Source organism: Eschrichtius robustus, chromosome 6 (assembly GCF_028021215.1).
Source record: "Eschrichtius robustus isolate mEscRob2 chromosome 6, mEscRob2.pri, whole genome shotgun sequence".
NCBI lineage: Eukaryota > Metazoa > Chordata > Mammalia > Artiodactyla > Eschrichtiidae > Eschrichtius > Eschrichtius robustus.
In genome coordinates, this window is record NC_090829.1 from 4,122,071 (window position 1) to 4,149,213 (window position 27,143).

General features: G+C 40.1%; 1 protein-coding gene across 2 annotated transcripts in view; it reads right to left on the reverse strand.

Moving 5' to 3' along the window:
- The window catches only part of LOC137766113 (ubiquitin-conjugating enzyme E2 E2), a 361,694-nt gene that overhangs the window by 22,657 nt on the left and 311,894 nt on the right, over positions 1 to 27,143 (reverse strand). The gene's annotated exons all lie outside the window — the stretch shown is intronic.

Sequence of the window (27,143 nt, forward strand, 5' to 3'; positions counted from 1 at the left end):
AGGCAACCAGGTTTTGTTAGGGCATCAAGCTGTTAGTGGCTTTGGAGGACATATCTCATTAGGCGGAACCAGCTCTTGCCCGGTCGCTACTGTTGACATGCCTTTGATAGGACCATCTATAATATGACCTTCAAGGGGTATCACCCCAGAGACTAACAATGAGAAATGCAGTAAGACTGCCATTTTGACAGGCCCCTTTCAGACACAGGCTGACCTACTATGTTGGTGTCAAGAGAAACAAAAAGCTAGATTGACTTTCTAATGGAATTTGTCAGATCCCTATAAACTCCAAGGAAGACTGCTTAAGCCTCATTTGTAGACAAGAGGGTAGAGAAATACAGTGACAGAGTAACTTGCTGATAAAGAACTGAGAACTTACCTCTGAAAACAGTTATGGGTGAGGCTTGCTATGCTGTCTATCTTTGGATAATTGAGTGAATGATTAGGAAGTTGAATCTCATCAATCGTATGGACTACATAACTGATAGGTAAAGAAAGGAACAGTTTTACAGAACATACCAATTCTGTTTGTGCTATTTCAGAATCATAGAATGGTAGCATTTGTTTTAAAATTGTGTAGGATTCTTACGAGTTAATTTAAAGTATAAATTTTGATGGTACAGAGGAAAAAAATGCTGGATTCCTGAGATATATACATGGTTAAGGCGTCTGAGTGGCATAAAGGATAAAATTCTAAACGATACGTGCGCATTACATATTTTAAGGGTAAATCTTTAACTTCATATAAACAATGCAAGTACGTAATACTGGTTTCATCTTAAATCTAGGATCAGCTGGTTTTTGACACTGACACAATATCAACAATTCTAATCTGCTTTCTTTCCATGTTTACTTTTGAGGTAGCCTTGTCTTGTCTGGTACAGCTTTGAGAAAGCCTTCTCATGTCTAAAAGGATCCAAAGAACTAGTGTCAATGACTGGAATTAAGAAAAAGAACAGAGGCATTTAGAAAACCAAACCATTTCCTTGAGAAACGAATGTTGAATTTTGAATGGTGAATGTCTGATCCACTTTAAGAGCTATGTCAGTTTATACATGTAAATGGGAGATTAAAATCATTGACCAAAACAAAGGCCCCATGGTTATGACTACCAGCATACTGAAGTATTTTGCCAAGAAACTGAAAACACTTAGACACTGATCTGTTATGGGAAACTGCTTCACTCCATGCCCACAAGTTGTGATTCTGTGCAGTTATCCTTTTCTTTCTAAAAGGGTTATAAATACAACGTTTATAATAGCATTGCTTCTTCTTTTTCTTCAACTATCAGGCACCATTTATTCCCTTTCTTTTCCATCCAGCATCCCTAAGAGGAGAGCAAGGACCAGAATGAATATCATTGCTTCCTGACCTAGCATTTTATTTTTACTAAAATGTGACCAAAGGCTTCTATCATTCCATAAAGAGGAAATACAGAGTGCATTGTGAGCTATGTTAACAATGGAAACATGTCAAGTTATTTACTGAATGTGTTATATTCATCCACATGCTAACTTTATGATTGAAACAAAAGAGAACATTTTCTTCCCCTGAAATCATCTTCAACTTTGATCTGTAAGACCCTAGGGTAGATATAACCAAGGTGGTTATGAATCAACAAGAAGATATCTATTAAAATTCAGAAAATAAATAACTTTTTTCTTTATAATAAAAAAATTAAAATTTTATATTAGTGGAAAATACCATTAATACATTTTGGAAAATTCATTTTGCTGTAAGATGACTTGACTCTTCTGGAACCATTAAATGTGTTGGTAGTTAAAAGACTGGCTGGAAGTAGCAGGAAATGGAGGAAAGCGGGCTTCTAGAATTTTAGTCAACTAGAGGTCAGTGTTTTTCTGGATGACTGATGGCCATAGCTGCTTGTTCAAGGCATTGGACGGTGGCTGGAGAGCATTTCAGACTGTGTTTGCATTCATGTGGTGAAAACGGATGGAGAGGTGAAGTCAGCTAATGGGAGATGCCACAGAACCTTATATTCTTAAAAGTGCAAAAGTACAATTTGTAAAGAAGAAATAGTGATCCAGACTCTATTCATAAGGAAGAGAACCCAAGTTCCTGGTTGTGCAGACACTGAGCTGCAGACTGGAAACGTCCACACGGAGGCACGTGCTGTCTCCTGACCACCGAGTTCTTGGAAATGCAGAAGTGTCCACACCCCAAACCTCTCCTCGGTGACCTTCCTTGTTTAGACTGTCTTGACCTTGTGCTTGATAATAGTGACATACTCAACTCAGTTAAACAGATGTTCGCCATGACCCTTTCCTAATGCTGGGTATCCTGTTAGGAGTGAGAAAGAACAGGAGGAGGAAGATCGATTCCTGCCCTTATGGCTAAAATTTGGAAGAAAACAAACACCAGATCCTTCTTCGAGGCCAGTAGACACTGCTGCGTCCCCAGTAAACTGAGGGAATCTCGGTCTTGTCAACATCCACAGTCCCCTGGGAACTGGTAAATGATGCAGAGTATTTTTACCAACATTCTGACGGGAGCTTTGATTACACCCTGTACTAGTCAGCTCGGGCTGTCCTAACAAAGTACCACAGACAGGGTGGCTTACACGATAGAAAATTTACTTCTCACAGTCCTGGAGGCTAGACGTCCAATCCAGTTTCTAGCGAGCGTTCTCCTCCTGGCTTGTGGACAGCCACCTTCCCCCCACGTCCTCACAGGGCAGCGAGAGAAAGAGTGAGCTCTCTGAGTTCTCTTCTTATGAGGACGCTAATCCTATTGGATCAGGGCTCCACCCTTATGACCTCACTTAGCCTTAACTGCCTCCTTATAGGCCCCATCTCCAAATACAGTCACATTAGGGGTTAGGGCTCCTACATATGAGCTTTGGGGAGGACACAGCTCCATCCACAGCACACTCGTAGAGGCTGTTGCTCCTGTGCCGGGGGGCCGGTGACAGCAGCCACGTTTCCCATCTCCAGCATCCTTTCCCGACACATGAGCCCCCCGGTCTGTCGTCCTGACATCTGCATCCCCTCTTTTCCTTGTCCTATGCCCTTGGGATAACCCTCCCCCAGGTGCCTCATCCTCTTCAATCGTACCCTCTCCAAGTCCAACGAGGAAGCACGCTATTTCTGTACTTCCCGAATTTCTGACCCACCCTCCTTTATATTCTAAGTGGCTGGAAGAATATTCCTGCTATTGTGATTGTAGCCCCTGTAGAACCCCCCCTGCAGTGCCTAGTTCAGTGCTTCCCAACTTTCGACACGAAAAATAAATATCTGTTGACTCGAGTGACTGAGGATTCCCTAAAATTACAGTAATTAACAATAATTGCAAAGGCTATTAATAGGCTAATTTTAAATGACTAAAAGTGAACAGGAACATTATTTTACATTCAGAAATCTGTGAGAATAGTTTGTATGAAGGGGAGTATGTCGAGGAATACTGTTAAAAGATTGGGGTAGATGAAGAATAATTTGAAAAGACTGCTAAGCCCTGGACATTTGTTCACAGAGAGCCTTGCAGAGTTGGTACAATGCCGAGAGCAAGATGTCCTGTAGCTGGAGGGACCTTGGAAAAGACACTGGAAACCTGGACTCAACAGATGTCAAAACTGGCAGATGTTCTACTGAGGAAAAAATGGACCCTGCACGGAATATATGCGGGGAGCATTTATATATCACTCCTGTTGTATGAAGGTACCGATGTACTTCAGAACTATCAATACAAAGGTAGCTTCCTCTGCCTCACTCCGAGCTGGCCAATCCTGAGCCCGCCGTGAAAATCGTGTTCCTGGAGATTCTGAGTCTGACGTGCTCCTTTTATAACACGCGTGTGAGTTTGCTGCAGTGGGCTCTTGTGATGAATGAATCAGTCAATAACAAGGTCGCGTGTGAGGGTGACAGGTCTTAACCCAGCTTCTGGGATCTTGCCCAGAGCTCTCTGCTTCCTCCTCATGCTTTCTTTGCATAGGTCACTAGGGTCCTCTGAACTGGGGGCCTCAAGGAGACAAGGCCCCTTTGTCTGGGGCAGATGGAGGGGCGGGGAATGAACTGCGGAAGTCCACCTCTTGGGTCTAATGTGTTTGGGTGTCAAGGACCCACCCTGCTCAGGGAGGCTGATGACTGAGAAAGAGCTGAGTCACACTGCTCCCTCATACCCCGCCCCCCCACGTCTCCACCCCCTGAATCAGCTGTGTTGTGAGTCTGCTTCCCAGCCTAAGGGGTGGACACTGTAGAAATGCTGATAAAGGCATTCTGGGCTCCCTAAAAGGAGCACCTTGTATTCCAGCCACAGGGCTGTGCTGGCGGGGAGTGGCTTCCACCTGCAGGACATCCTGGCCGAGCAGGCATCCTGCGGCAGGGGCCTTCCATCCTTGGTCACTGGGGGCCTCATGGCGAACACCACTGCTGCTCCCAACTTCTGGGTTTCAGTGATGATTCTCACTCAGGGTCAGACTCTTGTACTTGAATGTCCTCAAGAGCAGGGACTTGAACCTGAGTATTTTAACTCCTCCCTCCTTCCTGCTCTGGCCTTGGGCCTGAACCAGAGCTTGGTAAATGTTTGTTGGACATCCAAGTGACTGAGCTTAAGGCATCAATGTGCTGTCCGTGCAGAGAAGCTACATCTCAGCTGTGTCACACAGAGGCCATGATTGGGGCAGTAGGACCAGCTATTAGGGGCACAGGCTCTGGAGTCAAACTCCTTGAATGGAAGCCCCAGTTCTGACCCTTACCTGGACAAATCACCTAGCCTCTCTGGGCCTGTTTCTTCACCTGCAAAAAGTAGATAACATTAGTGCCCACCCCATAAGGTGGTTACGAGGATTAAATGAAAAAAAAGACACTTAGGTTGCTTCCATATCTTGGCGATTGTAAACAATGTTGCTATGGACATTGGGGTGCATGTATCTTTCCAAATTAGTGGTTTTGTTTTTCTCAGGTACATACCCAGCAGTGGAATTGCTGGATCTTATGGTAGCTCTATTTTTAGTTTTTTTGAGAAACCTCCATACTGTTTTCCAGTGGCTGCACCCATTTACATTCCCACTGACAGTGTATGAAGGTTCCCTTTTCTCCACATCCTCGCCAACATTTGTTATTTGTGTTTTGATTTGCATTTCCCTGCTGATTAGTGATGTTGAGCATCTTTTCATGTGCCTCTTGACCATCTGCATTTCCTCTTTGGAAAAAATGTCTATTCAAGCTCTGCCCATTTTTTAATCGGGTTGTTTGTTTTTTTTGATGTTGAGCTGTATGAGCTGTTTATATATGTTGGATATTAATCCCTTATCGCTCATATCATTTGTAAATGTTTTCTCCCCTTCTGTAGGTTGTCTTCTTGTTTTGTTAATGGTTCCTTTGCTGTGCAAAAGCTTTTAAGTTTAATTAGGTCCCATTTGTTTATTTTTGCTTTTATTTTTTTTTACTTTAGAGGACGGATCCAAAAAAATATTGCCACAATATATGTCAAAGAGTGTTCTACCTATGCTTCCCTCTAGGAGTTTTATAGTATCCAGTCTTACATTTAGGTCTTTAACCCATTTTGAGTTTATTTTTGAATATGGTGTTAGAGAATGTTCTAGTGTCCATTGACAGATGAATGGGTAAAGAAGATGTGGTATATATATATATACACAATGGAATACTACTCAGCCATAAAAAAAAACCCAATGAAATTTTGCCATTTGCAGCAACGTGGATGGACTTGGAGGGTATTATGCTTAGTGAAATAAGAGAGAGAAAGACAAATACTGTATGATATCACTTATATGTGGAATCAAAAAATTACAACTAGTTGTATCAATAAAAAAGAAGCAGACTCACAGATACAGAGAACAAACTAGTGGTTACCGGTGGGGAGGGGGGAGGGGCAACATAGGGGAGGGGGAGGGGGAGGTACAAACCACTGGGTGTAAGATAAGCTCAAGGATGTATTGTACAACACGGGGAACATAGCCAATATTTTGTAATAACTGTAAATGGAAAGTAACCTTTAAAAATAAGTTAAACAAAATGAGAAGCACCGAATACAGTGCTCAGGACTCAGTAGGTTCAAAATTGGCCAGCTGCTGCTGCTGTGTTATTACCATTTTCACCACCATTCGCATCACCAAACCCAGCAAAAGAAGGGGAGACGTCAACGGCCACTAGTCCCCTCACTGCCGCCTGGTGTTCATGCTGCAGGGTTGATTCTGTTCCAGCTGCAGAGGCAGAAAGGGCTTCTCAACATCCCTCTCCTGTCTCTCCCAACCTGGGTCCAACTGCCACTCGACAGGTTAACCATTAGCGTACGTTGTTTGGTGTCTCTACGGAGCTGCTTTTAGAAAGTGGATGGCGGTTCTTTAAAAAAGTGTTCTTATTGTGGTAGAATACACATAACATAAAATTGACCATTTTAAGCCATTTTCAAGTGTGCAATTCAGGGGCATTAAGTACATTCAAATCGTTGTTGGATGGTGATTCTTGACAGGCAATGTTTCCGGGCCTCCCCAGGGACAATCTGGAGGACATTTCTTTTTCCCCTTGAGTCCAGTGATGTCCCTGGGAGACGCCTAAGGATCACCTTCGGTTCAGACACTGTACTACGTGCAGCCTTCACACCTTGGTACTAAGCAGGATTTACTGAGACCCTGGTCTAAGTTTCTTCCTGCCATAAACACATTTATTTTCACCAGGAGTGAAATCAATCAAACAGTGGCTGGTGAAAGCCCAACTGGTCGTGCATAATTAAGGCATGAAGTCAGACCTAAACTTTTATCTCTTGGGCCACAAATAGAAAATCTACGCTGTAAACAGATTTTCAGGGGGAGAGATGAGAGCCTAAGGGTCGTAATGCCGTCACTTATTTGGTGACTTAAACTGCATGACACCTACCGCCTCTATAACTATGTAGAGAATGTTAGATGAGAGAACATGTAAGAAGAAAACCTCATAGCCATTTATGGATTTCCTTCTTGGTGTGAAAAAAATTTTCCATCCCATCGTGTGGTTGATTACTACGATGGCAATGCAATGTCACTGGGGTGCTGTATTGAAATAAATATGTAACATACATTTTGGAAGTAAAAATGAAACCTTCTGATAAAGCATTCTAATTCTCTATTAGGAAGACCACAACAGGAACAGGAGGTTACATTTCCTCCTGATGCCCAGCAGATGGAAGGTGATGCCTGTCTCTATGCTTCCTGTTCTCAAGGGGCCGCCCCGAGGAGTCACCTTGCTGACGGCCAAGAGGAGGTGAGGCGACACTTCGTTACCAAAACCCCTTGAAGCAAGTGGAAATGAATTCTCCTTTAATTCTGAAATGTGTTACTATGTTTATTTCCTAATGAGTTTCTAATTCTCTGTAAGTTGAACATAGTACAAGTGAGCAGTAAATATACACATTACTAATTATTTATAAAAAAGAAGTTAATTCCTCAAGACGAAGAGGGAAACTTCATAATTTTAGGAATGAAGCATCAGTGGCTGGAGTGAATGCAAAGAGACTGATGCTTTAAAATTATAAAGGGTACCGAGAACGTTTACAAAGTAACCACAACTTACTGCAAGTCTGAATATTTGCACTTTTCTACTTCAGCCAACATAAATTTCTGACCAGTTTAACAGGTAATATTTTGGTTCTAATTAAGCAAAAGCCATGCTTGTCAATTCTTAAGCATTTACATATCAAGAAGAAAAGAGCTGAATAAATTTGAAAATATTAATTAAAAACTACAATAATGCTTCATAAACTAACTTAAAAGGTTGCCTTTCTATCAACTGAAAAAATTTTTTAAATGTTTTTTTTTATTGTGGTAAAGTCACATAATATAAAATATACTATTTTAACCATTATCAACCAAAATTTAACTTCAGCTTTTCTCATTTTAATTTACCAACACTTATTTTAAAATTTTAGGTATATAAAATTTATTTACTTAAAATTTCAAACTGTAAAACAAATGTAAAAGTAAATCATGAAAATCCTTCTCTCCCACCTTACACCGTCAAATTCTAACTCTCCAAAGAGTATCTGCTTTTTTAAAAAAAATTAATTTATTTATTTAGTTTTATTTTTGGCTGCGTTGGGTCTTCATTGCTGCACACGGGCTTTCTCTAGTTGCGGCGAGCAGGGGCCACTCTTCGTTGTGATGCGCGGGATTCTCACTGCGGTGGCTTCTCTTGTTGCAGAGCACGGGCTCTAGGCACGCGGGCTCAGTAGTTGTGGCGCACGGGCTTAGCTGGTCTGTGGCATGTGGGATCTTCCCGGACCAGGGATTGGACCCGGACCCGTGTCCCCTTCTTTGGCAGGCGGATTCTTAACCACTGCGCCACCAGGGAAGTCCCAAGAGTATCTGCTTTTTAACAGTTTGGTATGTGAATTTCCACACTTTTTCTATGCATTTATAGTCACATACATATGTCTGAGGGTGTTTGTGTGTGTGTGTAAGGTCAGTTTTTAAAAATAGATTGAAGTACATCATATTGTGCATCTTCCTTTTTTATGACTACATTAAGCATCTATTTAACCATACTGTAATGATGCACATTAAGAACGTTTCCGGTATTTTGCTCATAATGCCAAATGCTGTGCTATAACAATGCTGTGGAATATTCCTTGTATGTACATCCATGAGCATATTTGACTGTTTATACAGGGTGGCTTCACCAAAGTGAGACTGCTGGCCAGGGGTTATGTGCATTTTACATTTTGACAGGTGCCCCCAAATGGTCCTTGAAAAATGGTGTCCCAATCTACAGTCCTACAAACAATGTATAATTGTGTCTTTCCTTATACACTCCCCATATAGGATGTCATTAATCTTTTTACTTTTGCCAATCCAGGGATTAAAAAGGGAAATCTCATTTTAGTCAGTATTTACTAGAGTCTGAACATCTTTTCCAAAGTTTCTTTGTCACATATCGTTGGTCTATGAATTGCTTGCTTAGGCCATTTTTTCCTACTGAGTCACTGGTTTTTTACTTGTTGATTTGTAGTTCTTCCTATATTAGGGACAGTGTCTACTCTCTGCCCATAGTATATGTTGCAAGATTGGTATCTGTCAACAATTTATGGCGTTTTTGCCATATAGAATTTAAAAATTTTTATGCAGTCAAATCTGTTTGGTTGTTTTAGGTGGGAGGGCAAATCCAGTCCCTGTTCTTGGAAGTGGAAGTTCCATTATTTCTTCAAATATTTTTTCTTTCCTGACTCCCTTTTCTGGGACTCCAATTACAAGTATGTTAGATAGCTTCCTGTTGTCCCACAGCTCACTGAAGCTTTGTTCATTTTATTTCTTTTAGGCTTTTATTTCTCTTGCTTTATTATGAATAGTTTCTATCACTACATTCAATTTCACTGATCTTTTCTTCTACTGTATCTAATCTGCTGTTACTCCCATCCAATGTACTTTTTATGTCAGATACTGTATTTTTTTTTTATCTCTAGAAGTTTCATTTGCATCTTTTTGACACTTTTCCTCCTCATCATGTTTGCATTTCCCCCTACCTTCTTAAGCACACAGAACTTATTTATAATAGGCATTGTAGCATTCTTGCCTACTTAATTCCATCACCTCTATCATTTCTGGGTCTGGTTCTATGAATTTGTTTTTCTGCTGGTTATGGATTCCATTTTCCTGCTTTTAAAATGCCCAGTCTTATTTTCTTGGATGTACAACACTGTGAATTTTACACTGTTGGGTGGTGGAATTTGTTCTGTTCCCTTAAAGAATGTTGTACTTTGTTCTAGCATGCATTTATTTAGGTAAAGTTTGATCCTTTCAAGCTTGCTTTTCTACTTTGTTAGGGCAGGTCCAGAGTAGCCTTTGGTGCAAAGCTAATTTACCCTTACTATTACGGCAATGTCTTCTGGGGGCTTCCTGTTTATTGTGAGGTGTTTCCATTCACAGAGAGTCTTGCGTGAGCTCCAGGAATCACTGTGTCTACTGCTCTGTGGAGGCTCTTTCGCTGGTCCCAGGTGGCTTCTTCTGATATATGTGCAGGCTCAAATCCCTTTTCAATCTCTGGAACTTTCTCTCTGTGCAGTTTGCCATCCAGTATAATGTTCTGATATGTTTTAAGCTGTCTTTAGACCTGAGGCTTATAGTTTATACAAGGTAAAGAGCAAAGGAACATGAGGGGTGGCAGTAAAGATTAATAAAGGCTTGGGCTTGAAATAAGGCAAAGTTCCCTGGAGAGTTTTTTGGTTGGATGGGGTTGCATGAGGATGTACAGTTTGTGCATTATGGGTGCTGGGAATAAAGAAGCAGATTTATACTTCATTCAATACATGACAGAGGATAGCACTGAATATTTAAATTATCTAGATTATAAAGATGGGAGACTAAAGCAAATTGAAATCATTAAGTCAAGCTTGATTTATAATTCATTCCTCCTATTAGTTTTCCTTCTAGAAAGTAAATTCTGTCACATGTGAAACTCCAGATTCACAGAACTATGAAGGAACAATTTAAAGATTTTATTCAAGAAACAAAATTGTTTTTTTAGACATGTCAAAGGTCATCACACCTTGCAGAGCTAACATGGGCCTTCAGTTCAATATATTCTGTACGACGATACTCACAGCCTTCAAAGTGTTTACAGATACATAGCCCCTTGTGTCTTTACAATAACACCGCAAGACAGTCAGGGTCAGAAGCACTGTCTTCAATTCATAATGAGTACACCGACTTATCTAGTGAGAGAAAGAGGTGGGCAACACTCTTGTTTTCCTGACACCTTCAAAACTCGGTATAATCTGGTTCCTTTGACTTAATATGTTTTTTAACATGGCAAAGTATAACCTTCATTGTGCTCAAACATGCCATCCACACACAGGACAAAGATGTTAAGAACATCAAAATGAGATCATCGTGCTATGTGCATGATACTGCTTTGGCAGTGGTACTTACAGAGCACAGGACTTTGTATTTAATATATTTTCCAGACTAGATTATAAAAAGAAGCTGGTTAGCTGGAGAAAGAGGCCATGGTATTAATAAGGTATGTACTGGCTGCGAACGGCGCCCGCTCTGACACCACTCACAGTGTTCAGCCCCAGTTTCAGACTTGACACGATAGCCCTTTTGAGAGCTGTCGGGCCACTCCTGCCCTGGCATACCAGAAGAACAAGAGTCACCACTTGGCACACGAAGTGAAATGGAATATTCCAAGGTTACCCTAGGCCAACAGACACTACAAGCTAAGTCATCTGGTTATAGAGATACTAATAAATAAAGCTCTTTCAAAACAAAAATAAATCGAAAAGGTAGTTTGGATTTCCTTCTTTTTTCATTCCATTTCTTCTTTTTTTTAAATTAACATTTTGCTGGGTGAAAGAAAGGTTAAAAAAGTTAAGGGGAGGAGCAGCGCGGGGAAAAGACAGTCTCTTCAATAAGTGGTGCTTGGAAAACTGGACAGCTACATGGAAAAGAATGAAACTAGAACATTTTCTCACACCATATACAAAAATAAGCTCAAAATGGATTAAAGGCCTAAATGTAAGACAGGAAACTATAAAACTCCTAGAAGAGAACATAGGCAATGCACTCTTTGACATAAGTCTAAGCAATATTTTTTTGGACCTGCCTCCTCAGAGAAGGGAAATAAAAGCAAAAATAAACAAATGGGACCTAATTAAACTTAAAAGCTTTCGCACAGTGAAGGAAACCATCAGCAAAATGAAAAGACAACCTACTGAATGGGAGAAGATATTTGCAAATGATACATCTCATAAGGGGTTAATATGAAAAATATGTAAAGAGCTCATATAATTCAATATCAAAAAACAAACAACCTGATTAAAAAACGGGCAGAAGACCTGAGTAGACATTTTTCCAAAGAAGACATACAGATGGCTAAGAGGCACATGAAAAGGTGCTCAACATCACTGATCATCAGGGAAACGCAAATCAAAACTACAATGAGATATCACCTCACACCTGTCAGAATGTCCATCATCAGAAAGATACCAAATAACAAATGTCGGTGAGGATGTGCAGAAAGGGGAACCCTAGGGGAATGTAAGTTGGTGCAGCCACTACTGAAAACAGTATGGAGGTTTCTAAAAAAATTAAAAACAGAACTACCATGTGACCCAACAATTCCACTCCTGGGTATATATCCAAAGCAAATGAAAACACTAATTCAAAAAGATACATGCACCCCAATGTTTATAGGAGCGTGTTCACGATAGCCAAGATATAGAAGCAACCTAAGCGTCCATCAACAGATAAATGGATAAAGAAGATGTGGTATATGTATACGATGAAGCCTTACTCAGCCATAGAAAAGAGTGAAATTCTGCCATTTGCAGCAACATGTATGGACCTAGAGAATACTATACTTAGTGAAGTCAGTCAGACAGAGAAAGACAAATACTGTATGTTTTCACTTACATGTGGAATCTAGAAAAGAAAAAATAAACGAATATAATAGAACAGAAACAGACTCACAGACATGGAGAACAAACCAGTGGTTACCAGTGGGGAGAGGGATGGCGGAGGGGCAAGAAAAGGGAAGGGGTTAAGAGATACAAATGACTATGTATAAAATAGACAAGCTACAAGGACATACTGTACAGCATGGGGAATATAGCCAATATTTTGTAATAATTTTAAATGAAGTATAATTTATAAAAATATTGAATCATTATGTTGTACACCTGAAACTAACATTGTAAATGTACTCTACTTCAATTTAAAAAAAAGAGGGAGAGCAGCAGGTGACCAACAGGGATAAAAAAAGAAAAGAAAAAGAGAAGAATCAGCAGAAAAACCAAGAGGTCGGAAATACATCTAAGAGAGAAGAGACCGCCTAGTGGGAAAAGGCAGAAAGGAGAAGGAACAACCAAGGAGACACCCACCACAAAGCTCTGTCCTAAAGAGATAAGTATGTGCTGGTCCCCTTCACTTTGCCCTGGATCCAGCTCAGTGATTGCTTCGGAGGATAGGGGGGCCCTTCACGCTTGAGTGAGGAGTCAACTCAGAGCCTGGGGCGCAGGTGGGCTTTGTGCAGAGGTGCTCTGTTTTCATATCACGAAGCCCAGGAAGTAACGCACAGCAGAGTCCCTGGGCTAATGAGGGTGGGTCAAAGGTGAGTAAGAAAGCATTTGTGAAGCTGCAGCTTGTGTCTCTTTCAAGAGATGATCTGGGTTATGCTACTTTTTGGATGACCTCTGATGTGGTCCGTTCTCTTCCTCGACCGCTTTGTCTGCTAGGATCCCTGAAAGGGGCGCTCTTCCGAAGGCGGTGATGAACAGGCCGCTGTGGGAGTGTGGCTCACCAGACACTGGCTGCTTCTATTTGCAGGAGGAGGGGGTCTAGGGCTCTCCCTCAAAAGCATCACTCTTCCCTCCAGCTTTCTCGCAGAGCTGCTTCATCAACAAGTCTTCTGTGCATAAAGACTCTTTAACAGCCCGTGTGATCACAGAGGGGCCTCCCCGGTGCGCTGGGGTGGTGTCAGTGATCTCAGAGGTGGTCCTCCTGGAAGGGTCACCTGAACGGGGAATGTGACAGCCACACGGGGACTTGGGCCGAGAGAAAAGCTATCAGGGGCCCATGGCCTCTGGGCTGAGGGGTCCTTCCGAGTGGGGGAGGCAGGGGTTGGGGGACAGTCAACATCCTGGAGGGTGTTTCATGCTGTTATCACATTTTCAAAATGTATCCGCTTTTAAAATTTACAGTAGGTAAAATCCACGCTATGTCATTTGTAAACCAGGTATAGGTGTTTCTGACAATAAATGTTAGAATGATCCCATCGACCAACAACAAGTATTAACAAACCATGACATTACAGATATGGACTGAATGGGGAGAGAAGTCTGAATTGCAAAAGAAATTAACCAACCAAGAAATAGCACTTGGAGGTTCAAAAGTGGCATATAGAAAAAAAAAAAACAACAACAACACCCCATACATAACTCAGGGACTTCCCTGGTGGGCCAGTGGTTAAGACTTTGCCTTCCAATGCAGGGGGCGCGGGTTTAATCCCTGGTCAGGGAACCAAGATCCCATAGGCTGCGAGGTGCAGCCAAAAAAGAAAAGAGTGGCATATAGTGAAGATCTAAGAGAATTACACAGACTATTCCCAGCTCCGTAATCGTCTCATCATTTCTACATATTCTAAGTGATAGAAAAGACACCAGGGGCAAATCCTTGCCTGGGATTAAGAGCGGGTACCTTTCCGTGTGTGTGGAGACCCAGAGACCACAGGACAGCTGGACAACAGACAGAAAAAAATACCTCTCGTTGTTGGAACGAAACCACCTAGCAGAGCCTGACGCAGTTATGTTTCTCCTGACTGAAGCTGTAAATAAAGCCAAACAGCGAGTGCTGGGTCGTTATGAAATGTTCCCCTTGAACCCACCACAGCAGGACTTCAATCTCTTATATATGCCTTACTCTGCCCAAAAAGAGTCAAACGATTTGCAATAAAATATCAATACTTATGCTCAATAAAATGATTACAACAGAAACAGAGTAAGTCATAATGAAGAACATGGACAGAGGTACAGAAAAGCAGCACGTATAATTAGTATGCATATTCATTATAAGGGTTAATGGAGTGATGGTGATTAAGCATTAAATCAGTGCTGTGCTACCTCATGACCAAAGTAAAAAAAGACGGGAGTACAGAAGCAAAGAGGGCTCATTTTAAAGAGTGAGAAACTTATTACTGGTCCTAAACTGTAAAAAACAAAACAAAACAAAAACCCACTGGGAGAGGTTATCTAGGGGAATAGGAAAGACCTTTGACCTAAAATATACAAGTCTTGCATAATTCCTTCCCTATCATTTAAAACAAATCTTGCTCTACTGTAGGTTCAGGAGAATTAATGAGCCCTTTTTCCACCACTGTAATCTTTATCTTTAAATGACCTTCATTTAAGAAATAATAAAGAAAAAGTTAATTAAGATCTAGCCTAAATGTTCTCGACTCTTCAGAAATTCCTCAAGTAAAGGAAAGATAGTCTTTAAATCATTCTTTGGCTAAAGAGTTCTGAGTAAAAGACATTTCCATGTGAGTAAAGATGGTGTTCGTTTATACTGAGGGTCTGCTTCACTTTTCAATTTCTTATTTGTGTTTTCAGAGCCTTTCACTGACAAGGACAGGTCAGATATTTCAACAGCTTTACCCAATTCCCAAAAGAGCATCAGATGTTAAAGATTTGAAGACAATTTTATGGGGAGAAAAACACCTCAAAAACAGACAATTTACTAAATTCTGACACTAAGAAATACATTCATGAATCGATTTTAGTGGAGGAAGACTTCAGTTTGGGGAGAGTGTAGAAATGGATAAGTACTGATTCAGACCACCCCATCATTCCCTCCGTGTTTCTCTAAAGAAAAAATAGATCACTGCTGATTTCTAAAAAGGAAAACCCCCAAGTGACATTTTCTAAAAAGTAGATCGAAGAGAATTTCCATCACGAGTTAGTATGTACAGCAACTTTTTAATGAGATCAACTTCCAAACCAATAAATTACAGGTTATTATTGCAGGGACAGCAATAGATGACTTTATAACAAAACGTGTAGCAACAGCTAATCCATGTCTAGATTTATATTAATTAAGAGATAAGAAAATATGCACAGGGAATGCTAAGCACAAGTGGGTCAAAGCCAGGGCTAAAAAGTTGAGGTCAGTGAGTCTAAATCTACACCACATTATAATGAGACAAATTTAACTGACAAATACACTTTGCTGAGTCCCACTGAATTGGACTTTGCAGAGCAAAGAGCCTCAAAGGAAAATTAAATACTTACCTTTAAAGGACAGTTGATTTAAGAAAAAAATTAATAAGCATGCATTATTTTTACAAGAAAATACACTAAAGATATTTCCACTTGAAAAAAGAAAAAGCCACTACAGATACATAATCAAGGAGTACATGCATCTAGAACCCCCTTTTTTTCCCACCTTAGATACCCTCTTCCACGATGAACACTATGAATATACCCATGGCTGGAACTGAGTTCCCCAAACGCAACTCTCGCATGTAAATCAAAGGCTTCTTTGCCTGGTTAGAATAACTGCGACTTTAAATCACTTTTCCAGAGAATTAAACACACAAGCAAACAAAACCCTCCCACGAACAGTAATCTTTCACTCAAAAACTTTTACCGAACTAGACACAGGCTATTCTGAACTCAGATGTGATGAATCCCAACTCTAAGCTACCCACAGTATTTGTGTTGGTTTGTTTTTGTTTTGGTTTTTGGCCACGCCACGTGGCTTGAGGAATTTTAGTGCCCCAACCAGGGACTGACCCCGGGCCCCCTGCGGCGGAAGCTCAGCGTCCTGACCGCAGACTGCCAGGGAATTCCCTCTCCACAGTATTTTCAGTGTAACTCCATTGAAAGCCTTCTCTGCAGGCTCAAAACTATTCCGGATAAGGCTGAAGTTACTATACACCAGCCCTATGTGGCCCTTGCCTAGATAAAAACCGTACACATTCCTCAGGTAAATGCACCCTTCTGCAGAGGACCAGGGGTGGCTGGTACTCTTACGTGTCATCGCCCGAGTGAAGCAGGGTTATTTATTCACGCACCGTAGCTGAGTGCTCTTTTCTAGAGTTTTTCTTCTAAAGACCTAACGCTGGCATCCAAAGCTCAATATACTGTAAAGACATGTCCTGTACGTCTCCATTTATCCTAATTTCCCTTATGTATTTGAATTCGACTGTGGATGAACATGTTTCCATCACGGGAGCCAGTCTGCACAAAAAAGTCAGTCGCCGGGGTAAGGTGTGGCCACGAAGCTCTTCACTGATGTGAAGTCCCCCCAAAAGGTCCTACCTACATGCTTGCCCACCGGGCACACGGCTGGCAGGCTTCTGTCAGCTGGCCTAGGCACCTGAATATCCCAAACAATATGACTAATTTGGGGAAATGCCCTCAAAGGAAAGGCAGTGCTGAATTAGGGGGAAAAAACTCTTGAATTTTTAAGAAAAAACAAATGGGGGCGTTCATTACTCAAGTTTAAAAGTGCTTCTTTTGGCTCCTCCACAGGCTACTCTGCAGCAGAAAAGTTCTCCAAATACACCAAAAATATTTTGATTTATAATTTTTTCCCAGGAACACACCTGTCGTGGAAAGAAATATGCCTGTGGTTTCAAGGAAGTCCTGTACTGCTTAGTACAGGATTCTTCACCAACATGACACAACCAGAAATTCAACACCCATAATAAGCATGAGGCTCCAGGATCTCTTAAAGGACAAACAGAAAGAGAAGAAAAAGAGAAAGAAGTTATTGCTGTTGGGTAGGAATAATTAGTCTGACATTTTAGAAGCATCTTCTTTTTAATATAAGAGTTATTGCACATGCTGTTACTGACAGCCGCTTCCCAGGCCCAATTTTGAACGGAAGGCTGAGTTAGAAAATAAGGAAAAGTAAAGATGACTGCTGATCTGTTAAGGGTGCCAGACATTGGTAGGGTTACATTAACTCTTCAAATTCCCATAATTATGATATTTCTCCCCAGACAATACGATCTCAAATATCCAAATTAAAAAGGCAAACTGTTAATCATCCGATGTTTTGTCCACACAAGTACATTTCTGGACAATTAGAGGTGTTTTATTATGTTTCAGAATTCTAAAGTTTCCACATTAAAACACTACAGTGCACGGTAACGATTTCAAACATGTGTTACCTAAATAGTTTATCGTCATTTCTCCTTAAAAAAACAAGACTTCACTCAGTGGCCTACTGTCCACAGCAACACACATTGCACCCTTCAGTAACGAATATTAATAATAATTGTGAGGCAACAACCCGTTCTGAAGTTGACTGTTTCATCCCTCTTAAAAAGGGTTGCCGTGAAAATGAATGGTGGAAAGCAATATTATCTGAGACTAGTTAGCCTGTCTGAAAGAGTACTTGCTAACCTGTAATAATACCTCAACCCTAAATAAAGGTAAGTTTTGAATCTGTATTAGGTGAGGGATATATTAGGGTTCATTGTAACCATTTTCTCTATTTTTCTGAACGTGAAAAACCCACTTTCACCCCTTTCCTTGGTAAAGCAGAGTCTACAGGGCATCCAGTCTAAACATTTTACTAATGTTCCCTATATGTGCTTAAAAGTATTGGGTCTTTGCTCATTTAAAATTTCCTACAATTCATTAAAAAATAACTAATCAGGCTGACCTTTTCTTAATTATACTGAAATGGTGAGATCTTTACCGTACACGCTGTCATGGGACACACCAATCAGAATCCTTACAAAGGACGAGTGGACAACTCCATAATGGTTAAAAAGAGAGCGGAATTGCAGTTGTGACCCCGGGATTCATGTTCCTGCTTTAGGAACGCCAGAGCACAGCTCTTCCCTGGTCACAGCTATTCCCTAGGTCAGAGGTTAAGGAAATGGAAGCCAGAAAAAGAAACAGGAGGGTGATAAATCCAAGGCTGTATTTTCATATTTACCACTGGGAGCAATTTTCCCAATGGCCCTTTTCTTAAGTTAAGTTATGAAGGTGAAACTTTATGGGCACGTTTTAAGTGCATCTCATCCCATATATCAACAAATATGGTAAAGTCTAGTTTTTACCATCTTTAAAAGAACCAAACCTACTAAGGAGATATATTTAACTATGAAAGCAACAAAGCTTTTGGAGGTCAGCATTTCTGGACAATGATCTATCAAAAGAATAATAAGCAGCTAACGTTCTTTTTAACCTAGACACATTGGCTGTTCAGGAAAGATAGCAAAGTGATGGTTATGTTAGATAAAGACTTGCCTACAGCCTATACCTGTTAAAGAAACTGAACCAGTAATGAATAACCTTCCAAAACACAAAGCACCAGGCCCATACGGGTTTACTGATGAATCCTACCAAATATTTAAGGAAGAAATTATAACGATTCTCTACAATCTCTTCCAGAAAATTGAAGCAGAGGGAATACTTCCTAACTCATTCTGAGGCCAGCATTACCCTAATACTAAAACCAGACAAAGACATTAAAAGAAAAGGAAACTACAGACCGATATCTCTCATAAACATTGATGCAAAAATCCTCAACAAAATATTAGCAACAATATATAAGAAGAATTATACATCACCACCAAGTGGGATTTACCCCAGGTATGTAAGACTGGTTCAATATTCCAAAATGGATTAATGTAAAACCATCACATCAACAGGCTAACGAAGACAAATCATATGATTATATCAATAGATGCAGAAAAAACATCTGACAAAATCCAACACCCATTCATGAAAAAAACCCTCAGCAAACTAGAAATAGAGGGAAACTTCCTCAACTTGATTTTAAGAATCTACAAAAAAACCTACAGCAATCATCATACTTAACGGTGAGGAAGTTTTCATTTTCTCACCAAGGTCAGGAAAGAGGCAAAAATGTCCCCTCTCATTATTCCTTTTCAACATTACACTGGGAGTCCTAACTAAGAAGAAGGAAAGAAGAAAATGAAAAAAATAGTATGTGAATTAGGAAGGAAGAAATAAAACTGTATTTTTTCACAGATGACATGACTGTCTAGGTAGAAAATCTGAGAGACAAAAAAATTCTCCTAGAAATAATAAGTAATTATAACAATGCTACTGGACACAAAGTTGATGTACAAAAGTCAATTACTTTCCTATATTCCAGTAATGAACAAGTGGAATTTGTAATTAAAAACACAGTATCATTTACATTAGAACCCGATAAAGGGAAATACTTAGGTATGAATCTAACAAAATGTGTACAAGATCTATACGAGGAAAACTACAAAAGTCTAATTAAAGATATCAAAAAGGAACTAAATAAATGGAGCTCTTCTGTGTTATGGATAGAAAGGCTCAATGTGTCGAGATGCTAGTTCTTCACAACTTGACCTATAGATTCAACACAATCCCAATCAAAATCCCAGCAAGTTATCAATATTTTGTGGATATTGACAAACTGAATCTAAAGTATATGGAGAGTCAAAAGACCCAGAATAGCCAACACAATATTAAAGAAAAAGAGCAAAGTCACAGGACAGACACTTTCCAACTTCAAAATTTACTATAAAGCTACAGTAATCAAAACAGTGTGGCACTGTGAAAGAATAGATAAATAGATCCATGGAAAATAACAGAGAGTCCAGGTGTCCTTTAGTAGGTGAATGGATAAAGTGTGCTACAACTGCATGATGGAATATTTTTCAGAGCTAAAAAGAAACGCGCCATCAAGCCATGAGAAGACATGAGAGCAAACTTAAATGCATATTACTAATTGAAAGAAGCCAATCTGAAAAGGTAAATACGATTCCAACATATGACCTTCTGGAAAAGGCAAAACTATGGACACAGGAAAAAGATCAGTGGTTGGTGGGGGTTAGGGATGAGAAAGGGATGACCAGGTGGAGCATGGAGGCGGTGAAGCTATTCTATGTGGTGCTGTAATAGTACATATCATCATGCATTTGACATAACCCGTAGAGTGGAGCATGGAGGACTTTTAGGGCGGTGAAGCTATTCTATGTGGTGCTGTAATAGTACATATCATCATGCATTTGACATAACCCGTAGAGTGTACAACACCAGAAGTGAGCTCTAACGTTATCTACACACACTGAGGGATAACCCTATATGCAGGTCCATTGACTGTAACAGATGTACACTCTGGTGCAGGATGCTGACAGTGGAGGAGGCTGTGGGTGTGTGGATATGAAAACACTTCGTACTTGCTGCTCGATTTTGCTGTAAAGCTAAAACTGCTCTAAAAATAAAAGTTTATTTTATGTCTACGGCCAGAAAAAAAAAAAAAAGACTTGCCTACATGAAGTATCAATAGAAACACCAAAGGCTGATTAGGACATTTGCACCTCTGTCTCTCACCTACACACTAAAGCCCCCAACCCTTACCTGGCAACTCTGTCTCAAAGAGGAATCCTTTTCCCTTGTTTCACTACATGGCAATCCAAAGTCTGAACCCATGATCAGGTAATTCTAAGTTTCCTTTATCATTCTGTATTTCCTAGAAAATCATCCTTTGACAAAGTGTTACAACTGGATTTTTCAGTTTCATTATTATATACCAGTGTACCTTGTAAGATAACTATAAAGGGTTTCTTTTTACAGAGTGGCAAGGTAGGGAAACAATCCTTTTAATAGCATTCAAGAGTCACAATTATAAATATATAGGTCAAGGTGAATATCTCAGAATTTCTATTTTCTGGTTTTTTTTTAACCTAATTTATGATGGTATGGAATAATTTCTGTGAAATTTCTTTCATTCACAAAACTGAAACATCATTTTCTTTAATGATGCATATTCCCTGGTTTTATTCATCCTTCTCAATGAAGCCTCAGTTCTTCGAGAACCTCCATACCCTAGACAGCATATTTCCAAATTGATCTGAGTAAGCTTATGGGCACCGATGGGGCAAGAGGGGCCAGTGACCCCAGGTGTCTACAGCAAACACTGAGCCAGAACCCAAAGCCCTTTATACATTTTTTTGGTCCCCATTTAACTCCTGGTATTTAAAATACCAGGTAGGTTAATTAACTACATATAACTATAGCTTTCTCTTTCTCGTATAAGGTGTCAGGGAAGATAAATGACTACAAATTATAGTTTATTTACATCTATATTTGGAAGTACTGATTGGAATGGCTTTTGGAATTCAACATGTAATATTCTAGAAGAGAAGCCAATTCTTCACAAACAAGGAAAACAGCCTGAAGTTAGCTGTATGTGGTACTGTGTATTTCTACATTGTAAGTTTCTCACTTAAAAAAAAAGTCATAGGTATCCGAAGATATCTGATGTCTACGTAGCCATCTGTAATGTCTGTTCTAGAAAAACCAACTTTTTTTTTGCATTCCTGTTAAGACAGCCTGCTTTGAAAACAGGTAGGCTTATCACTTTTACAGCTTTCCCTAAATTTCAGTTAAATAAATTGTTCTCTGCCAGTTCTCAAGTGTAGGAGTAGAATGGGGTATGTGGAAGCAAGGTTTGCGCTGCTGTTGTAAGCAACGGAATTCTCTTAAATTCCATTTATGTACCTTGCATCAGCCTAAGAGCTCACGAACTTAGTGTAAATAATCCACACAAATACATCTGTGTTGAAATAATTAATCCTATTTTATGGTCTCCACCCCTCAGCAGTCACTATCAAAAAGTTTAATATTTAATAGTAACACAATTTACTACGGAATCATAACCAGGGCAAAGACAAGCAATTGGTAACAATCAAAGTTAATGTATCTGAGACAATTGGTGGATAAGGATTGCATTAGTTGTTTAAAAACAGGCCATAAGAGATCTGGAGCTAAGGGCTGTGATGCTGGGAAAGGAGGAGGCCATTTGAACCCTATCAAAGGGTCCCGGGGAGCAGATTCTTCCGTCCGTTTGCTGCATCTGGGAAGAACAGAACTCTCACCAGGGAAGCTGCAGCTGCGTGCACCCTTGGCTTAATCGCTGTGTAAGGCGGAGGGTTAATTAGCTGCCATTCTTAGCTCCACTTGTTGTTCTAATAAAGATCTGCATAAATCTGAGACTGGGAGTAACCGATCCTTGATTTCATTTGGCAGATGATGGGGGGGAGGGGAGGAGGGTGACGATTGTGGGTGTGCTCAGAGCACCTTCAAGTGACCTGGCCTGGGGCGTTCTGCCTGCTTGAAAAGTGGTGGACGAAGACCTCTCGGCTGTTTATGGACGCGGGACCCTGCTGGCCAGGCTCACCGCAGGCAGCCTGGAGTGTGAAGCAGATTATCAGGGGATGAAATACACAGAGTGTATTTGCAAAGCACTCAGTATGGATCTCTAAAAGGAGAGGACAGATAAAAAATTCAGCATCACAATTCCGTTTTATTATGCCTAAAAATTTCTGGCAATCATTCCTCAATATCCAATACTCGGTTTTCCAATTTCCGATTATCTCCTAAGTGGCATATGTTTTGGGGGGGGGGGTGGTGGAATTTTTTCATGATACAGTGTCAGAATCACATTTAGAATCAAACCAGTTCACAAGAGCATAAGAATCTCATGATGTCTCCTGAGGTAGGCACTATCATTATGCCTATTTTACAGACCAGAAGGCTGAGGCAGAAAGGAGTTAGTAGCCTGACGGTCACAGTCAGAATGAAGGGGAAAGCTTAGCAGCTCAGTAGAAATTTGCAGCAAAAAAAAAAAAAAAAAAAAAAGGCCTGGATGGTTCTATTAAGAACACACCACAGAAATAGAGGCTTAGGTACAAATGAACTGAGAGTGTGGAACAAAAAAGTTTATAACCACCAAGTTGCCTTTTCAGAATTTCCCCATATTATGAAATGCCAACATCTTCCATTTCAGCACTTAGGGAACCACCACCACAACAAAAGAATCAAACAAGTTCATAACACTTTAGAAAGCAACAGTAGTAGAGCAGACAGAACTGAGATTAATGATGCCAGATGATACGCAGATTTATGAAAAAAAATTAGTAATATTTCTGGACATTACTCTGTGGATAAAGCATTTGGGACAGGAAAACTGTTGACCTAATTTTATCTCATAACTGCCAGTGTTCTCAGGATAGTTCATTTTGTATGAGGGAAAATACCCATTATTTAGAGGCCTGAAGACCGTCATATAGGCAGATTTTAAATAATAAATCAACAGATTTCATATAAAGAATATGCTAAAACAGCTAAGAGTTTGAAAAGGCAAGCACAAAACAGCAAAAACAAACTTTGAAAGATGACATTAAATAGAACAGAGCTTAAATTTTATATACGCTTGAGACTGTTTACAAATAGGAGCTCTCCCATGAAAGATGGAAATGTGTTTACTACTGTAAACTTCAGCAATTCATGGATTAAATCATGTTCACCAAGCAGGACCACAGTCAGAGGATCTGGGAGGCTGGTGCTGACCTTTTGAGCTCATCAACCTCCACTCCTCTGGCTGTCCCTTTGCCCCCAGCAGTGTGTCACAGCCATACTCTGGCAGCCAGCTATGCCTGACAAAGCAGAGTGTCACAGCGGGCCCAATAAACACCCCTGTGAAGTGTGAACAGGGAGACCTGCCTAGAACAGACCTGCTGGGAACAGCATAGTTACCCCTGGTGCACCTGTCAACTGGCTGGTAACGGTTGGACATCTGCCACCTGACAGATAATCCTTCCCAAGAGATAATATAGCCTCGGCACTACTAATTCAGGATTAGGCTTTTTTTCAGATTAAAAAATCCAAGAGGGCCCGTGCCGAGGAGGTGGTGTTTGTTGGAGATTATTTAATGCTATCTTCTAGGGCTTCCCTGGTGGCGCAGTGGTTGAGATTCTGCCTGCTGACGCAGGGGACACGGGTTCGAGCCCTGGTCTGGGAAGATCCCACATGCCGCGGAGCAACTAGGCCCGTGAGCCACAACTACTGAGCCTGCGCGTCTGGAACCTGTGCTCCGCAACGAGAGAGGCCGCGACAGTGAGAGGCCCGCGCACCGCGATGAAGACTGGCCCCCGCTTGCCGCAACTGGAGAAAGCCCTCGCACAGAAACGAGGACCCAACACAGCCATAAATAAATAAATACATAAATAAATAAATTAGTTGATAATATAATTAAAAAAAAAAATACTATCTTCTCTCAGTTAAATGCAGCTGAGTGGGTACTTATCGCATCGAATGGATGCCCATTTGGAGTCCTAAATATTCTGAGAGATAACATCAAGAAAATCCATTATGCTTACAAAGGGCATTCACATACACCATCTCATTTTAAACTCACAGGAATCCTGTGATTTAGGTACAGCTGAGGATAATGTCCGTTTGATATAATGAATGGAGGGTGAGGAAAGTTAAATGGCTGGTACAAGGTCACACAAGTAATAAACGGTGGAGATGGTTTTTAAATGTACATCTGCTGACTATCAATACCATGCAAGAAAGGGTGTGTAGCCCCACCCTGAAACACAAAACATCTGTTTCTGAATGGACCAAAAATTCTTGAAAGAGACAAATGTAAATTATGAGAAAAATATGAAAGAAGATGAAAAAGAAACCCCAGTTCATGTAGGAACAAGAGTGGGAGCCCTTATAAACTTGGTTAAATCTGTGTCTTCATGCAAAGCCTACTTCTGAGCTGACAGCATTTCTGGTGTTAAAATAGGTCTGCAGATTTAGTGTAGGAAAATCTTTATTCATAGTCTATCAAACTTACATTTGTGATTGTTTGAAAATAGGTTAGATTGAAGTTTAACATAAATCTAGGGAGAAAAATCAACAGAGACTAGAAGGCAGTGTACCAGAAAACAGTGTGAAATAAATCCACTGAACAAAACAATGGACATCTTTGACTTGTTTTTGATAACTTTGTTTAAAACCCTAGAAGTGTGAACATACCTGTAAATCGTGTGCCGATTAGAAACCTTTTTTATGTGTGTTCAAGTATGAACACTTAGTTTGTTACCATGTATTTTACAGATAGTATTCTATTCTTATGCCAGATAGGCTATCTCTAGCTGGTGACACTTAAGGAATATTACTAGCTTTAGGTTTTTTTCTTACTATTCATAGTATAATTTTCAAAATCTACTTATCCAATTTATGTGATTTTGCTTTAGCCAGGGGTGATTTTTTATTTTTTTTGCAGAATGTGTCTCTAATTTTCTGAGACACAGAAAAAACTCTAACTTACGGAACGGAAACCCTTCTTGACTGCTGAGAGAAGGCTCTGGTGGAGAGCAGGGTCACCTCCATAGAGAAGAGAATCAGGTGACGGGTCCACTTCAGCTCACGTGGTTCTCTCTGGGGTAAGGACTGCCTCTCGGCACCAAGTTTTCTCTAAGTGTGAAGTGACACCTTATTCCATGTATAAGAAGTGAAGACTTCTTATTCATCTTGTGTGAGGCTCAGAAGTGCCTCATAAATAGTAGAGTCTCAAAAGTTTTTTTTGCTTTCTTTCTTTTTTCCCCAGTTTTATGGAGCTATAACTGACATATAACACTGTGAGTTTAAGGTGTACGGCATGACAACTTGACACCCAAAGTTTCCTGAATAAGTGACTTACCTCTCAAAATAAATTTTGTCTCTAAAAAACAAAAAAAAAACCCTCCTCTCCAAATTTCAGCAAACTCCAGAAGAAGTACTTTTTGGAGAGTGGGGAGGCAGATGTAGTCCCACGTTGCAACATTTCCAAAAGGAAGTATCACACACAAAAAAAACCTTTTTAAGACAAGACCTCCAAATGAGGTTATACAGCGTCACAGAGACAAATGGGATTGAAATAGGAATAGTGAGACTGAAAAAACAAAGTATTTGTCATTTAGTTTTAAATTAGTGCATCATGATTGAACTTCACAATCTGGCATGAAGTATGAATTAATTTAAAAAATATTTTATAATGATCTTGCAAAACTATACTTTATTTTCTTTTTGGTGTTAAAAGCATTAATTTGCTATATATAGTCTACATATATCACAATTTAATTAGATTCTGTTTTTAAATGCCTTCACTAAAAAAAAAGTTTTATTACTGAAAAACAACAAACATACAAAAATGGAAAAGATGATAATTTCTTCACGTTTTATTAACCAGCCAGGGACCTAAGAGAGACCTCGATTCCCATTTGCCATTTCTCTCTTGTCTAAAACTTCACTTATCTAGTGAGTTCATTCCTGAACATGGTAGATGGAATCTCAAAAAACATTAAGACTATTAATTAACTACTCAATGAAGAATTTCTCATTGAGAACATCAGTGAAAACCCCAATGAAAAACCTTTGGATTTTTGTATTTTCCAAAATACACCCAAATATGTAAAAAAATTGGCAGTTGGTTAGTCTTTTAGTTAAAAGAAGCTGGTCAAAGACACGTAATCGCGCATCTAGGAAGACAGGAAGTAAGAATTTTCAGCGTGAAGCATACCAGAAAGCCTCAAGGGCTTGGCCACAGGCTCTCTTCAGGTTTCCTGGGAAGCTGTACCTCCTCGTTGACTTTTTGGGTATTTCCTAGTTCAGGAGTTTTTTGGCCCTAATAGCTTGTAAGGATGCATGATTATTGAGATGCGAAAATGGTGACGTCTGTGTGGTGCTGCTTGGTGGCTGTCGGATTTTAATAGCCCACGTTTCCCAAATGAACATCTTCTGGTAGGCACCTAATTATACATCTAGCTATTCAATTTCAATTTCTATTATTATTTGGAAGCAGAATGTAACGCATTCCTTAAATGCACTTCCCCACGGAAAATGATTTTTCATTCATGCTT